This window comes from Pseudopipra pipra, chromosome W (genome assembly GCF_036250125.1).
Source record: "Pseudopipra pipra isolate bDixPip1 chromosome W, bDixPip1.hap1, whole genome shotgun sequence".
NCBI classification, from domain to species: Eukaryota; Metazoa; Chordata; class Aves; order Passeriformes; family Pipridae; genus Pseudopipra; species Pseudopipra pipra.
The window spans coordinates 40,694,497-40,709,031 of NC_087580.1; the positions used below are offsets into that span (position 1 = coordinate 40,694,497).

At 57.7% G+C, this 14,535-nt stretch overlaps 1 protein-coding gene and 1 long non-coding RNA gene across 2 annotated transcripts in view; one reads left to right on the forward strand and one right to left on the reverse strand.

Moving 5' to 3' along the window:
• LOC135405395 (zinc finger protein 239-like) overlaps window positions 1-14,535 on the forward strand; it is a 669,637-nt gene that overhangs the window by 425,002 nt on the left and 230,100 nt on the right. The window lies entirely within an intron of this gene.
• On the reverse strand, window positions 4,604-5,652 carry LOC135405669 (uncharacterized). Its single transcript, XR_010425927.1, has 3 exons — window positions 5,412-5,652; window positions 5,023-5,156; window positions 4,604-4,813 (listed from the first exon to the last, which is right to left on the reverse strand). It is a non-coding gene; the product is annotated as an uncharacterized LOC135405669 (long non-coding RNA).

Consider the following 14,535-nt stretch of genomic DNA (forward strand, 5'->3'; position numbering starts at 1 on the left):
CACGGGCTGGGGGTCTCTCCCAAGCCCCCCGGGCAGCCGGCGTTGGCTGGGGGGATGTGAGGGCTGGGCCTGCTCAGCACAGCCCCGGCCTCGTGCCCAGCGCCTCTTTCCTGCCCCACACAAGAGCTTCCCAGCCCCCCCAGGGATCCCCTGCTGCTGCCTCTGCTCCTGGCCCTGCCTTTGCTGCTCCCTTGCCTGGGGCAGCGGCTGCAGGGGGGGGATGGCAGCAGCTTCAGCTCCACGGCACTTCCTGGGGGGAGCTCAGCCCAGGGGGACGGGCAGGGACCTGATGGGGATGGACAGGGGCCCAGCAGGGACAGCCAGGGCCTGCAGGTGAAGGCACAGGGACAACCAGGCCCCCACACTGCCACCGCTGTCTCTGCTCCTCCTTGCAGGCTCCGTGGCCAGGCACAGTTTGTGTTCCTGGGTGCCCACCATCTCAGCACTTGGAGACGCTCAAATCAGCGCCCGCAGCTCTGCAGCAAAGCCCCAGCTCACCTGGCACACAGGGGATGGACACAGCACCTTCTCGGGGATGGGCTTTCACAGCTTCTGTCTCTTCCCCACCACAGGGCTCTCCTTCCTCAGCAGCACCTCTGCCTTGCACTTATTCTCAGCCTCACCTCAGGGACAGCTCTGGGCTCACCTCCGCGCCACTTCTCAGCCTCACCTCAGGGCCTGGGCTCAAGGACAGGAACCTGCAGGGAGGGGACATCATGTGCAAGCTCAGGGTTGCCTGCTTGCACTGGCCTCTGGGCTTTCTTCTCCTTCTACAACCATCCCACAACTTAGCCTGCTTTGCTAACACCACACATTTACACACTAACCTTGGAGATAGATATGGACAGACATCTCTATCACCCTGGGGATAGAGCCTCAAGCATGTGCTGCCATAGGAATGGGAATCAGAGAATCACAGAATCAGCCAGGTTGGAAAAGACCTCCGAGATCATCAAGTCCAACCCTTGATCCAACCCCACCGTGCTTCCCAGACCATGGCACTGAGGCCACATCCACTCTCACCTTCAACACCTCCAGGGACGCTCCACCCCCTTCCTGCCCAGCCCATTCCAAGGCCTGATTACTCTCTTGGGAAGAAATTGCTTCCCAATGTCCAACCTAAACCTCCCCTGGCACAGCTCCAGACCCAGCCCTCTTGTCCTACTGCTGCTTCCTGGCAGAACAGCCCCACCCCCACCTGGCTCCAACCTCCTGGCAGGGACTTGCAGACAGTCAGGAGGTCTCCCCTGAGCCTCGTCTTCTCCAGCCTCAACACCCCCAGCTCCCTCAGCCTTTCCTCACACCACTTGTGCTCCACTCCCTTCCCCAGCCTCGCTGCTCTTCTCTGCACCTGCTCCAGCCCCTCCAGGGCCTTCCTCAACTCAGGGGCCCAGAGCTGGACACAGCACTCCAGGGGTGGCCTCACCAGCGCTCACTCCAGCCCAACAATCACTTCCCTGCTCCTGCTGACACACTCTTCCTCACACAGGACACCAGCCATTGGCCCTCTTGGCCACCTGGCCACACTCTGCCTCCTCTTCAGCTTCCTGTCCATCCACACTCCCAGCTCCCTTTCTGCCTGCCTGCTCTCCAGACACTCTGGCCCCAGCCCGAGGGGCTGACGGGGCTTCTTGTGGCCAAAGGGCAGGACCCGGCCCTTGGCCTGCTGGAACCTCATCCCCTTGCAATCAGCCCATGGATCCAGCTTGGCCAGGTCCCTCTGCAGAGCCCTCCTGCCTTCCAGCACATCAACACACCCCCAGCTTGGTGTCACCTGCACATTTGCTGATGAAATGCCTGGTTCTGCAGCAGCTGCAGATGCTCAAGGGGCACCAGGACCAAGTCAGGGGCCTCGGGGGGCCTGGGGGGGGCTTTGGGGTGCGGGAGGGTCCTGGGGGAGCTGGGGAGGGACTTTGGGGATTGGGGGTACACACCAGGACAGACCAGTGCAGACCAGTGCAGACCAGGACAGACCAGTACCTCCTCACTGCTCCCCAGATCTCTCCTGGAGCTGGGCCACATTGTCCTGGGACATCTGAGCCCCCCCCAGTGCCCTCCCAGTACAGCCCAGTGCCCCCAGTACAGCCCACTGTGTTTCTGTCCCAGGGTGCCGGGTGATCCCTCTTTGGGGGGGGTTGGAAGGGATTGAGGGGGGGGCTGGGGGAGATTTGAAGGGATCTGGGGGGGGGGGGGGTGGTTGATGGGGATTTGGGGGATTTTGGGGTGCTTTGGGTGTATTTGGGGGAGTTAAAAGGGGTCTTGGGGGGGTCAAAGGGATCTGTGTGGGGAGGGGATTAAAGGGAAAATGGGGGCTAGGGAAAATGGGGGGTTAATGATTTCTGGGGGGAAAGAGGACTAGCAGCAAGACGAGCAGGTAAGTCCTGAGACCCCCCTAGTGTACCCAAGACCCTCTTTGTGACCCTCAAAACCCTCTGGGACTCCCAAAATCCCCCTAGAAACCCCCCAAACTGCTTCAAAGACACCCCCCCAAAGCCCTCCAGGACTTCTCAGTTCCCTCGGAGACTCCAAAACTCCCTCACGGACTCCCAAACCCCTTCAGGGACCTTCAACCTCCTCCCTAAGTCCCCTCACGGCATCAACCCCCCCCCAGAGACTCCCTAACATCGCCTCAGGGACCCCTAAAATCCCCTAAGGGACCACAAAACCACAGAACAGCAGAAGAGCTTTCTGTAAAGGAAGGGAGCAGAGAATCTGAGAAGGAGGAGACCGACGAAAAACTGAAGCAAAGCAATAAAATCATCCTCGCCCTTCCAGTTTTTCCTTCATCTTTTTTTTCGTTTTTCCTTTTTTTAGGGTTCTTTTTTTGGTTGGGTGGTTTTGAATTTTTTTTCCGAAGGAATTTCTCAGGACCCGAATCCAACATCCGGGTTCTTGGGAGGTCTCCCGGGCCCCGCGGCCCCCGACAGGGTTGTAATCCCGCGCTCTGCCTCTCGGGAACCCCCGAACCCCCGCGCTAAACCCTCCCGAGCCCTCCAGCCTTTCCACCCACAGCCTCGCTCCCCGCAGCCCCCGAGGGGATCCCCAGAGCCCGCTCTCACCCGCTCCCGCCAGGTCTCACAGACAAAAGAAGGCCCCAGCGCCATCGTGACTTCCCGGAAGCCAACACGGCGCTCTGCGCGCGCACCGCCTGCACAGACCCCGCTGCAGCCAATCAGCGCGCGGGCACTTCCCCGTCCGCCCGCCTTCTGCCACGCCCGCCGCCCTGCGCGGTGCACGATGGGACTTGTAGTTCTTATGGGGTCAGCGGCCATTTGCATGGACTTTTTGGTTTTTCTGTCTTTTTTTTTTCCTCTTTTTTTTTCTTTCTTTATTCTTTCTTCTTTCTATTCCCCCCCTTTTTTCTTTCTCTTTTTTCTTTCTTTTTTTCTCATTTCTTTCCTGTTCTTTTTTTTTCCTATTTTTTCTCTTTTTCCTTCTTTTTTTTTTTCTTTTTATTTCCCTTTTTCTTTTTTTTACATTTTTTTTGTATCAGTTATATTTGCAAGGAAGATTTAAACACAGGTCAAAACAATCTCCAGGTACATATCTTACGATAATCTGGCATTGTTCCAGGTTCATGAGGATTCCCAAGATCACAAACACCGAGACATGAAAGGTGCTCACACAAAAAACAGCTTTCCCTGCTTTTTTCCACAGGTGAAGCAAGTGTGGAAGGGGCACTTGGCCCCAGGCAAGATGCTTTTACAGACACTTTAGGCAGCCCAGAGTGGATCTGGCTGGCAAATGAGATTATGATTATGCTTTCAGGGACTATTTCCGTAGTACATTGAGGGACATTTCTTCATCTCCTGAAGGGATGAGAAGAGGGGGGAGCAGGTGCTGTGGCCCCAGAGCTTCTCTCTGCTTTGGGGACACTTCTGTGTTTTCCTCTGTCCATTGAATTTCTCACAAAGAAGGAAAAAGCTACAGGAACTCCAGTCTGGAGTGGTCAGGACATGTGGAAGCAGAGGAATTTTTCTTTCAAGCTGGGATTGAGAGTGCAATTTCACACTCCTTTGGAGAGCATTAACTAAGACATCCCATTTCTGCCCAGGGATCTTCCAGGGGGAACTCAATCTGGGCTCTGGGCAGGTCCCTGCAGGGGCAGCAGCTTCCTCTGCACATTTGAGGGGATAAAGCTGCTCTAAACCTACACTCCAGCTACTCCACAGCAATTTAGGACTTCTGAGGACAGTTCCCCACTGTTTTCACCCCAGCAGAGACCTGAACACATCCTGTGGGCACTGTGTGACCACCCCTGGCATTAACACCCTGCTGGAATGAAGACACTGACTGTAAATACACTTGTCTACCTGTAAACCTCCACTTTCTTTTCTACTATACAGCAATAACATTTTCTATTCATATTGCAGCGACAGACTTAACAAATTGAATTGCTTTAGAAATTAAAATGCATTCCAAAGTCAGGCAATGCTAAACAAGTAAAGTCTTGAACCCTCCCCCCCAGACCAGCCCCACTTTCTGCTTTCAGAACCAGCCCACTTCTTCACTCTCTTCACAAAGGGAGAAACTCTCTCTTTCCACCTCTGAAACAAAAATTTCCTCCCCAAAAGTGATCAGAAAGAGTCTACTTAGGCACTACTGCAAATGGAAGTTGTCTAATAACCATTCCTTCTAACTCAGGAAGAGGAGGAGGTGAAGAAAGTCACAACAAATGTTTGGATTCCTTCCTCTTTGACCTTTTCTCTTCCCTATCTGACGCTCTGGGACGTGTGCAGGGGGGTCAGCATCTCTTCAAAGATGGCTCCTTTCACATCAGAGCCCCTCAAATTGGCTTCCTGGAGGTCACAACCTGATAGGTCACAATTTGGAAGGGAAAAGAAAAAGAAGTGTCAATGGAATGCACCCAGAACTCTGTTCAAAGCTTTACTTGAAGTCCATTTACCTGAACTCCATTTGTACTCTGAAGCTGGAGAGGTCAGCCAAAAGCCAGCAATCCCCCAAATTACCCGCTGACCATAGGAGAGAAAGGAATAGGATGGAAAATGAATCCTAACTCACTTCCAAATCAGTTCCTGCCAACGTTGCTCCCCTGAGGTTACAGTTTTTTAGTTTGGCGTTTCTCAGCGTTGCAACTCGGAGGTTAATTCCTGTCATCTGACTGCCCTCCATGGCCACTCCTTTCAGGTTGGCACCTGGAACACACACAGAAAGGGGTTCTGTGAGGAAAACCAGTCAGAAACACAGCAGCTCCACACTGGTGCTGCCTCAGAGCTGTGTGAATTGGAGGAGGACAAGGGGATTTGGGGCTGAGATGGTCACAGACTCAGTGCAGCCCTTGTGGGCCCTTCTCAGGGTTGGACAAACCACAGCTGGACCTTTTCTGGGCCATAGAAATGGACAAACACAGGCTTCAGTTGGCACAGATTCACAAGGCAAAAGCTTCTCACCTTCCAGATTAGCTTTAAGGCCTGATGGGTCCTCAGAGTTGCAGCCTTTCAGGGACGCTCCCTCTGCGTTGGAGCGCAGCATCTTCACCCCTGGCAGGTTGGCACGCTGGCACAGACAGGAGTCACTGAGAGCCGGAAGAACAACACCAAAGACAATCGAGAAGACACTTTTAATTTCTGCTTTGGGAGTCAATCCCATTAAATCATTACTGGGAGGAAGTGTAAAAGCTTTGGGAACCAGAACAACTGTAGATCCTCCCTTTGGATTCCCACTAACTCAGTGCAGGTGCAGAGTGACTCCACTTGTTCCCACACTCTCCCACCCCTTCCACATCATCCCGCAATCCCCAGCCCCCTCATGCTCAGTTTGGGGGTCCCACTCTCCCCTTTCCCCACTCTTCTGACCTCTCCCACCCCTTTCCCATCATCTCCCAAAACTCAGATCCCTCCCCCTCCACTTCTAGGGAGTCCCGCTCCCTTCCCAATCAATCTGGGGTCCCACCACCCCTTTTGTCCCCTCTGACCCCCCTTTTCCCACCGACCTCCCCTCTCCCACCCCCTGCTCACCCGAGAGCTCCTTGCCCACAGCCAGGGGGGCTCCCAGTGCCACCAGTGCCTAGAGAAGTCTCCACAGAAAAGGGGGTGGGTGGGGTTGGTGGACTCTGAATGGGTTTAGGGGGTGCTTAGGGGGCTGTGGGGATCCCAGTATGATCCCAGTATGATCTCAATATGATTGCAGTTCCCCCTGCACAATCCCAGTTGCTCCCAGTTGCCTCCAGCATAGACCCTGTCAATCCAAGTATGATCCCAGTCTTCCCCCAACATGGTCTCAGTCAATCCCAGTTGCCCCATTGAATATCCTGTCACTCCCCGTTGCACCCTTTATGCTCCAAGTTGCTCCCAGTATGATTCCAGGATGACTCCAGTCACCTCCAGTATGATCCCAGGATGACCCCAGCTTGGGCCCACCTGTTCCCAGTATGATCTCACTTCCCCAGCGTGGTTCCAGTTGCTCCCCTTCATCACCCTCACTTAGGGGGGGCCGGGGGTCGCTGGACCCCCCCAAAACACCCCCTGCTTCCCCCATGCTCCCCCGCACCAAAACCCTCCTGAATTTTGGAGCCTCCCCCCCCCCCCACGCCTCCCCCTCATGTCGTGGTTGGTTCTGTGCCGTGGTGTCCGTGCAGTAAATTTGGGGTGTGTCCCCCCAATGGTGTGTGAGACTCCCCCGAAATAGAGACACCCTCAAAATGGGAGGGGAGGGGAGACCCCCCAAAATGGGAGAGGGGACCCAGAAATAGGGGGGGCAGAAATGGGGGGGGGATAAAGTGAAAGGGAGGGACCCCAAAATGGGGTGGAAATCCCCCAAAAGCAGGGAGGGCTCCCAAAATGGGGGGGTACCTCAATATGAGGGAAGAGACCCCGAAATATAGGGGGGAACCCAAAATGGGGGTGGGGGCAAAATGGGGTGGAAAGCCCCCAAAATCTGGGGGACCCCAAAATGAGGGGGGACCCCAAAATGGGGTGAGGACTCCAAAATGTGGTGGTGGTAAGACCCCAAAATAGGAGGGGAGACCCAAAGTGAGGAGGAATCTAAAATGGGGAGGAAAGCCCCAAAGATGGGGGCGGGAAGCCAAAATGGGGAGAGACCCCAAAATGGGGAGAGGGGACCCCAAAATGGGGTGGAAATCTCCCAGAATGGGGTAGAAAGCTCCCAAAATCTGGGGGGGACACTCAAAATGGCAGGAGATCCCAAAATGGGGGACCCCAAAATGGGGCCTGAGACCCCAAAAATGGCGCCTGAGACCCCAAAAATGGCGCCTGAGACCCCAAACTGGAGGGTAGGGGGGAGAAATGGGGGATGGGGATCCCCCCCAAAAAAGGAGAGGGGCCATAAACTGAGGCTGTCACCCCAAAAAGGTGTGGGGGAAGGAGCCCAAAAAAGGGATGGGAGGAGGGACCCTCAAAATGGAGGGGGAGGGGGTGCCTTTCACCTCATAGAAATCCCTCGGCCCCACAGGGACAGTTCTGGGCCCTATAGGGACCCCTCAGCCCCATAGGGACAGTCCTGGGCCCTATAGGGACCCCTTGGCTCAATAGGGACGGTCCTGGCCCCTATAGGGACCCCTTGGCCCTAAAGGGGTCCATTGGCATTGCAGGGACACTCCCGGGTGCTATAGGGACCCCTCAGCCCCATAGGGACAGTCCTGGGCCCTATAGGGACACCTTGCCTCTATAGAGACACTCCCGGGCCCTATGGAGACCTCTTGGCCCCATAGGGACCTATAGGGCTCCTGGGCCCTATAAGGATCCATTTGCCTTGCAGGGACAGTTCTGGGCCCCATAGGGACCTCTCAGCCCCATAGGGACAGTCCTGGGCCCTATAGGGACCCCTCGGCTCCAGCCCCCCCTCCCAAAAAATGTTCTAGCGCTCCCCCTCCGGCAGTGCAGGCAGGGGGGCAGTGCAGGCAGGGAGTGTAGTACAGGCAGGGCTGGCAGTGCAGGCAGGGGGGACAGTGCAGGCAGGGAGGGAAAAGGCTGGAAAAAAGGAGGTTTTGTGTGCCCCCCCCGGGACACCCATTAACCCCCCCCAGATCCCCATTGACCCCTCAGCCCCTCCCAGGATCCGCAGTGACCCCCCCGGGACACCCCCTGCACCCACCAGGGCTCCCCCCGATTCCCCCGGGACCCCCATTTCCCCCTCAGGTTCTCCCCCATTGCCCCCAGTTCCCCCTCATTTCCCCCTCAGATTCCCCCCATTACCCCTCAGTTCCCCCTCAAATCCCCCCATTTCCCCCCTCACGCGCCATCGGGGTTCCAATTTCCCGCGCTCGGCGCTGATTGGCTGAGGGGCTGGCGAGACCGGCGCTGATTGGCTGAGGGGGAAAAGGCGGGAAAAGGAGTGCGCAGGGTGGGGGGGGAAGGGGGGAAGAGGGGCTGAGGGAGCGTGAGGGGAAAATGGGGGATAATGGGAGGGAAATGGGGGAAAATGGGGGATAATGGGGGGAAAATGGAGGAAAATGGGACAGTGAGGGGGAAACAGAAGGCTATGGGAGGAAATGGGGAAGAATGGAAGGAAAATGAGGGGAAATGGGAAGGAAGTGGGGGGAGAATGAGGGGAAATGGGAGGAATGGGGGGAAATGGGCAAAAATGAGAGATAATGGGGAGAATGGGGTAAATGAGGGAAAATGGAGGAGAGAGAGGGGGAAATGGGAAAGAATGGGGGGAAATCGTAGGAAATAGGGGTTAATGGAGGATAACAGGGGAAAATGGGAAAAAATAGGGGATAATGGGGTAGAAATGGAGGATAATGGGGTAGAAATGGGAGATAATGAGGGCAAATGAGGGAAAATGGGGGGAAATGGGGTAAAATTAGGTGAAATAGGGGAGAAAGGGAGGGAAATGGGAGGGTAATGGGGGAGAGTGAGGGGGAAATGGGGAAAATGAGGGGTAATGGGGGAAAATGGGAGATTATGGGGGATAGTGAGGGGGAAATGGGAGATAAGGAGGAAGAAATGGGGGATAATGGGGGATAATGGGGAAAAATGGTGGATAATAGGGAAAAATGTCAGATAATGAGGGAAAATGGGGAATAATAGGGGAGAAATGTGGGATAATGGGGGAAATGGGGGACAATGAGGGAAAATATGGGATAATGGAGGGAAAAGAAGGGATAATGGTTTAAAATGAGGGGAAATGGGTGTCTGAGAGAAAAAGGGGGCACAATGGAGGGAAAGTGTGGGAAAATGGAAAAGTGAGGGGAAAATAGAGGATAATGGGGGGAAATGAGGGAAAATAGGAGATAACGCAGAAATGGGAATATGGGGGAAATAGGAGATAATGAGGAAAAATGGAGGGGGAATGGGGGAAATAAGGGAAAATGGGGTAATGGGGAAAATGGGGGATAATGAGGGAAAATGGGGGAAATGAGGGAAAATGGGGAAAATAGGGGATGAAGAAGGAAAATGAGGGATAATAGGGGAAAAATGGGGGTCACTACAAGACCCTCCTTCCCATCAGACTCTGAGGCATCTCTGCTTTCACCTGCCTCCCCTTGCTGATTAATTAACCACTCATTAATTACTAATGAGTAATTAACCCCCCAAAACCCACAGAACGCATCCGGCAGCGCAGCAGCTTTATTTTGGGGGGGGTCAGCACGGCCTTGTGTCACCAGAACAGAGCATTGGGGAGGGCCAAGCAGAGCCAGGGGGTCCCAAACCCCTTCCCAGGGGGTCCCATCCCCCTTTTTCAGGGGGTCCCTCAGGGCTTTTCCAGCTGGGAGTCACTGGGGAGGGTCCCCACGTCCTGGTAGGTGGGTTGGGCCCCCCGGGAAATGTCCTCGTACATCGAACACTCATCCAGGTTCAGCCCCTGAAAGCGGGGGAAGGGGGGGATTCGGGTTGGTTTGGGGGGGTTTAGGGGCTGATAGACCCCCCCAGCATGATTTTGGGGCACGGGGACCCCCCAGAACGTCACCTCGTAGAGGTTTTCCTCCTCGCATGTGGTTTTTTCAGGGTGCAGCAGCTGCTCGTTGGCCCAGCGCTTCTAGGGGGGGGAACAGGGGGCATGGGGGGGGTTGGAGTGGCCGGGGGGGTTTTGGGGGCACCAGAGGGGATTTAGGGGTGGCTGGGGGGGGTTAGGGGTGGCCGGGGGGGGGGAAAGGGGGAAAAGAGAATTTTTGGGGTGGCCAATGGGGTTTTGGGGGGCAGTAGGGGAGATTTAGGGATGGCGGGGGGGTTGGAGGTACAGGGGGGTTTTGGGGTGGCCAGGGGGGGTTTTCTGGGGGCAGCAGGGGGCATTTAAGGGTGGCCGGGGGGGGGAAAGAGGGCACAGGGGGGTTTTGGAGTGGCCAGGGGGGGCTTGGGGGCACCAAGTGGGAATTAAGGGGTGAGGGGGGAAAACTAGGGGTGGCCGGGGGGGAAGTGTTGGGGTGGCCAGGGGGGTTTTTGGGGGCACCAGGGCGATTTAGGAGTGGTCGGGGGGGGGTTGGGTGTCTCTGGGGAGGACTGGGGGGATTTGGGGATGGCAGGAGGAGGTTGGGGGGAACTGGGGGAGATTTGGGGGGAACTGGAGGGTACGGGGGGGTTGAAGGGGTTTTGGGGCATCCGAGGGGGAATTGGGAGTGCCAGGGGGGTTGGGGGTGTCGGGGGGGATTGGGGTTACCCAGGGGGGGATTTAGGGGGACCTGGGGGGCAATTGGTGTCCCCAGGGTCTCAATTAATGTCCCCAATGTCCCACCTGGTGTCCTCAGTGTCCCAGTTGCTGTCCCCAGCATCCCAGTTGGTGTCCCCAATGTCCCAATTAGGTGTCCCCAGTGTCCCAGTTGATGTCCCCAGTGTCCCATTTAGGGGTCCCAAAGTTCCACTTGGTGTCCCCAGTGTCCCAACTGGGGGTCCCAGTGTCCAATTGGGGGTCCCAGTGACAGAACTGGGGGTCTCAGTGTCCCAGTTGGGTGTCCCAGTGTCCCAGTTGTCCCAGTGTCCTAGTTGGTGTCCCAGTGTCCCAGTTGGGTGTCCCATTTGTCCCAGTGTCCCAGTTGGTGTCCCCCTGTCCCAGTTGTCCCGGTTTGTCCCAGTGTCCCACCCTGAGCAGCAGCAGCAGCCCCGGCCCGGCCGAGCAGAGCAGCAGCAGCACCCCCTGCGCCGTCAGGATCTGGTTCTTGGTGCTCTCCCTCAGCGCCAGGAACGGGGCAGGAACTGGCTCTGCGGGAACGGGACTGGGTACACTGGGAGGGACTGGGGTATACTGGGAGGGACTGGGGTATACTGGGAGGGAGTGCAGGGCACTGGGTTATACTGGGAGGGACTGGGCTATACTGGGAGGGACTGGAGGGCACTGGGTTGTACTGGGAGGGCACTGGGTTTTACTTAGAGGGAGTGCAGGGCACTGGGTTATACTGGGAGGGCACTGGGTTATACTGGGAGAGACTGGGTTATACTGGAAGGGCACTGGGAGGGACTCAAGGGGGATACTGGGAGTGACTGGAACGGACTGGAGTGGGACTGGGGGGCACTGGGAGGGGCTCAAAGGGGATACTGCGAATAACTGGGATGGACTGGGGGGCACTGCAGGGCACTGGGATGGACTGGAGGGGCTCGTGGTAGCACTGGGTTATACTGGGAGGGGACTGGGATGGACTGGGTTATACTGGGAGGGGACTAGGATGGACTGGGAAAGACCAGTGACTCAGATGAGACCCCCCAGCCCCCCCTGACTCCTCCCCGAGACCCCCTGGACCCTCCCGAAGGTGCCGCAGGGCTGGGGGGCACTGGGATACCCTTGGAGGGGACTGGGATGGACTGGGTTAAACTGGGAGGGACTGGGCTATACTGGTACCATGCTGGGGGCACCGGGAGGGGCCGAGTGACATGGTTGAGACCCCCTCGCGCCCCCCACTCACCGAGGACCCTGACGAAGGTGCCGCAGCTCTGGGCCGTCTCCCCCCCGGACTCCACGCGGCAGAAGAAGAGCCCGGAGTCGTTGTGGGACAATTTGGGGAAGGTCAGGGTGGAGCTTCCCCCCCCTTCCTGCACCACCCGGTCCATCCGGCGGCCCCCCTGGGTGGCCACCACCTCCTGGGGCCAGGGGCAGCTCCGGGGGACCTCCCCAAGCCCAGGGGGACACGCCTGGAGCCAGGTCAGGGCGGTGTCGGGGGGGCCTCGGAAGTGGCACTCGAGGGTCAGGGGGGTCCCCACGCGCCCCTCGCGGGAGGGGGGCCCCCCCCACACCCGGAGCCACCCCCGGGGCGGGGCCGGGGAGCAGGAGGGGCTCAGGGGGCTCCCGGTGGTCACGGTCACGGGGGTCGGCGTCTCGGGGGGCTCCGGGGAGGGAGGTGGGGAGGGGGTCGTGCACGGGGTGCAGCCTTCAGGAGGGGTCGGGGAGCACTGGGAGCCTGCGGGGACAGAGGGGGGTTATGGGGGGTCCCCCGGAGCTCCTCAACCCCCACGGAGGGCGACTGACCCCGGGGGGGTCACTGGGGGTCCCTGTCCCTGCTGGAGGGGGGTCTTTGAGAGTTCCCAGAACAGTGAGGGGTCATTGGGGGTCCCCCCGGGGTCTCTGAAGGTCCCCCAGACCCATCAGAGGGTCATTGGGGCCCCCCAGCCCCTCTCACTTCCCCCCCTCCCCCCTCCCAGTTTCGGTTCCCTCTCCCAGTTTGGGGACAGGAAATACTGGGGGGGGGGGGGGGCGGGGGACGTTTTGACACAGGTGGGGGGGACAAAACCCGATGCTGAGACCCCCTGAGACCCCCCGAGACCCCCCCAGACCCAAACCCTGAGACCCCCAGACCCAAATGGAGACCTTGGGATCCCTAAGACCCCCAGAACCAAATCCTGAGCCCCCCAGACCCAAACCCTGAGCCCCTCTGACCCAAACTGAGACCCCCAGACCCAAATTGAGACCCCCAAGACCCAAACTGAGATCCCCAGACCCAAACCCTGAGACCCCTGAGACTCCCAGACCCAAAGCCTGAGATCCCCAGACCCAAATCCTGACCCCCCCTGACCCAAACTGAGACACCCAAACCCAAACTAAGACCCCCAGAACCAAGGCTCCCAGACCCAAACTGAGGCCTTGGGACCCCTGAGACCTCCAGACCCAAAGCCTGAGACCCCCTGACCCAAACTGAAACCCCAGAGACCCCTCAGACCCAAATTGAGACCCTCCCAGACCAAAACTGAGACCCCCAGACCCAAATCCTACCTGTGAGGAGCAGGATGAGGATGAGCAGGGGTCTTGTGACCCCCCAGTTTGGGAGAGGCCTCCGATTTTGGGGAGCCCCCTTCATCCCCCCACTGTCCCCGCCGAGGCCCCAAAAACAGGAGATGCAGCCCAGTGACCCCAGGAGGCCACGCCCACCCAAAATTTCCCCCGGGGGGAAGGGCTGGGGGCCACACCCATCCATCCCCCGGACCTGCTGCCTCAAAATCCCCCCAGGACTTCTGAGGGGGGGAATTTTGGGGGTCTCAGGGGACTCAGTTTGGGTCTCGGGGTCCTCCCAGGTCCCCCCCTGTCCTTCTTCCCTCCTCCCCCAGGCCCTGAGCTGAGGACGGAGAGCCCGGAGGACAAATCCCCCCGTGAGACCCTGGTGGGAGAGGCCGTTTTGAAGGGCTCCACGGTGCAGGAAGGCAGCGGGGAGGAAAAGGGCCAGAGATCCCCCCGCAGGAGGGGCTCCAAAGCCATCCCAGGGTGCTCTGAGGAGGAAAGAGCCAGCCTGTGCCGGGAAGGCGGTCAGAGATTCAACAATTGCTTTAGTGTAGAGCACTGTCTTGTTTTATCCTGTACTCCTGGTAGTTTTAGTGTGTATATTGTGCAGTAAATAATTCTGATGAAGATGTTTTGTCTGATCATTTGTAACCCTAAATAACTCATTTCTATCAAGAGATCTGATTTGCCATCTTTAAAACCTGGGGGACAAAAGTGGTTCAGTCACACCTCTGTAATTCCTCTAAACTGAAGCTGTTGTCATAATGCAAGGCTGAGATTGGATCCAGCAGCCCCCAGCACCCCACAGGAAGTTGGGAGCTCAGTGGAGCCACCCCCCTTTGCCAACCCCCCTGTGCCCAAAGACCCCCATGGGACTGTCAGACCTGCCAGACCACCCACCCTTTTCCACCCTTCTCCCTGTTCCTTCCACTTTTCCATGGTCCCCTCAATCCCCAGCCCCCCCATGCTCAGTTTGGGGGTCCCACCCTCCCCTTTCCCCACTCTTCTGACTTCTCCCACCCATTTCCCATCATCACCCAAACCTCAGAGCCCTTCCCCCCTCCACTTTTGGGGGGTCTCTCTGCCCTGCCACTCACTTTAGGGTCCCACCACCCCTTTATCCCCTCCGATTCCCCTTTTCCCAGTGTCTGTCCCCTTCCCACCCTCCACTCACCCGAGAGCTCCTCACCCACAGCTGGGGGGCTCCCAGCACCACCAGTGCCCAGAGAAGTCCCCTCAGAAAAGGGGTTGGGTGCAGTCCTAATGGGCTCTGAGTATGTTTGGGGGTCCTTGAGGGGCTGTGGGGAGGTTTTGGGGGGTCCCAGCACCCTTTAGGGTGAGTTGGGTGCTTTACTGAGGGGCAGGTACCCTCTCAAAGCCCCCCCAGAGCAGACTGACACAGGGGGAACACAGGGG